This window comes from Lactuca virosa, chromosome 6, assembly GCF_052849685.1.
Source record: "Lactuca virosa cultivar CGN04683 chromosome 6, Lactuca_virosa_CGN04683_v6, whole genome shotgun sequence".
NCBI lineage: Eukaryota > Viridiplantae > Streptophyta > Magnoliopsida > Asterales > Asteraceae > Lactuca > Lactuca virosa.
Window position 1 is genome coordinate 266,707,223 of NC_136431.1, and position 2,942 is coordinate 266,710,164.

A 2,942-nucleotide genomic window follows, 5' to 3' on the forward strand; every position below is an offset into this window, starting at 1 on the left:
TACATACACCTATAGCGCGAGTCACAGTTTAACCATTGCCGGGTAAATTATGAGCATATATAATTATATATAGTTATTTACATGCATTATGACATTTGCAATATGATTTTTATTTATTCATTCATTCTAACTGGTTTATAACCTGTAAAAACCACGGTTATAAAATTAATTAAACTTTCATATTAAAAAATCAAAATTATTAGTCAATTATTTGAAATAAGTTATTACTTAATAGATATTTTTTTAATTATATAAAATTATAATCGTTGATTTAAATAAATACATAAAGCTATATCATCTTATAATATGTATTAATTTTAATTTTCAATCTAATGTTATTAATCTAATATAACTACAGTGAGAAAATTTAAAATGAAGATCAATTATTTATTTAATGTAATTAGAATGAGATATTTAAAAATTAAAATTTGAAATGGATAATCAATTATTAATTTAATGTAATTAAAGTGGATATTTAAAATTTGAAATTTGAAATGGGTAATTAATAGGTTGACAAGTGGCATGATATGTGATATATAACATTAATGAGAAGTTCTAATTGTACGCCACTTGCCAATATGAGATTAAACATATTCTTTTATTAGAATACTAGGTGTAAGACTCATGTATTACATGAGTTAATTAAAAAAATTAAATATAAAAGTCTAAATATATTAAAACTTTGGATTTATAAGAAAAATAATGAATTATTAAAATTGATTTTTCTTTTAAATTTAAATAAATAAACAAAATAAACTAATGAGCTTTAATTTATGAATTTTGAAATAAAAATGTAAGTCTATTAATGAAATTGATATTCATTTATTACTATATTTATTGTAATTATTACATTAAAATATTATGTGGAATTTATTAAAATAGAAAACCCCATAAAATGACATGTGGAAAAGAAATTAATTCAAAATAAAAGCTGCGATTTTTTCATAAAAAAAAATTCAAAAAAAAAGTTTTGTGATCTCTAAGTATTTTTTTTAGGCATTTTTTTGATTTTTAGGGTTTTTTGTTTTCCATAGAACCTAAACATATATATATATATATATATATATATATATATATATATATATGAGAAATCTTCGAAAAAATCTCAATATTTTGGATTACTTGACGGTTTAATCCCAATATTTATTTTTTTTAACAGGAAAGTTAAGTTTATCTAATTTTATATGATAATATGTCATTTTTTGTTGAAAAAAATAATTAGGTCAAAATATAAAATAATTGTGACTATTCTGTTCACAAATAAAAGTTTAGATTAAACCATAATCTGATCCAAATTATTAAGACTTTATCGGAGATTTATATATATATATATATATATATATATATATATATATATATATATATATATATATATATAGAGAGAGAGAGAGAGAGAGAGAGAGAGATAGTTCAATAAAAAAATACATGAACCCTATAAATTCTAGAAACCAGAGAAAAATAATAGAAATATATAAAAAATACTTTCATATATATATATATATATATATATATATATATATATATATATATATATATATATATATATATATATATATATATATATATATATATATGATGAAGTTATCGAGGACGGCCAATGGGTGTGATGTTATTTGGGTGATCGTGCACCGTTTGACCAAGAGTGTCTACTTCTTTGCTATTAAGGAGAGCTCACCTGTCGAGAAACTTGCCGACGTCTACGTTTGTGAGATTGTTGTTCGTCACGGTGTGCTTGTTTCTATAGTTTCAGATTGAGATATTTGGTTTATTTCCATGTTTTGGAAGAGGTTCCATTAGGAGTTGAGTACTCGGTTACAATTTAGCATTGCATATCATCCGCCGACTGATGGGCGGAGTGAGTGGACTATTCATACACTTGAAGATATATTGAGAACATGTGTCATCGATTTTGGTGGGAGATAGGATTCCTACCTTCCCTTGGCTGAATTTTCGTACAACATAAGCTATCATTTCAGCATTGGTGCACCATGATACGAGCTTATTTATGGAAGGAAGTTTCGGAACCCTATTTTTTGGGGAGAGGTGAGGCAAAGAGTGATGGGGAATACTGAGATGGTACTCAAGACGACGAAGCTCATTCAGCAGTTCAGGCAGAGACTGCAGAAGCGTAGAGCCGACAAAAGAGTTATGTAGACACACGTCGATCTCAGTTAGAGTTTCAGGTTGGGGATATGGTGTTCCTGAAGGCATCAACCTGAAATGGTGTTATCCGGTTCAGGAAGCGGGGCAAGCTATGCCCCAGGTTTATCAGGCCTTTCTAAGTGATTGCAAGGGTGAGCAAGGTGGCCTACCCGATTGGATTTACTAGAAGGGCTCAGTCAGATTCATTGTAACACCCCGACTCCCAGGTATAAGTTTTAAAACCTTATATACATGTTTATGGACCTACTCGACGAGTTGGTTGCCCCAACTCGTCGTGTAGAGGCGGGTTAGTCCGCGTGGATTATTGGACCTACTCGGCGAGTCGGAGGACCCAGACTCGATGAGTAAGAGCTGGAAAATGAAACCCTAATTTCTGGGGTTTTGCACCCTATTTAAAGGGTCATTAGCCTCTGTGACAACCGTCAAATTCTGGTCTAGTCAAAGTCAAATAAAGTCAACAAGTCAAACCCGTCAACTCTACTAACTCTTGTATACTACGGTTCAGTTTATGAAATTACTGTACAACTCAATATTTTAATAAGAAATCATCACTTGAAAAGTTTGTATTTTTAGATTTCTTGAACCCTAATCGGGGTAAGTGAGGTAGCAAAGCGATAAAACACTATTACATACCCTTCGGGGGTGTGTAAGACTCTTAAACATGACTAAACGGGGTTTGCGGACCTTGCGTTTCAAAGCCAAACACTCAAAAAGGCCACAAAAGGAATCTCTCCCAAATCTCTCAAAGTATGTCAAATCTCTCCCAAATCTCTCCAAGT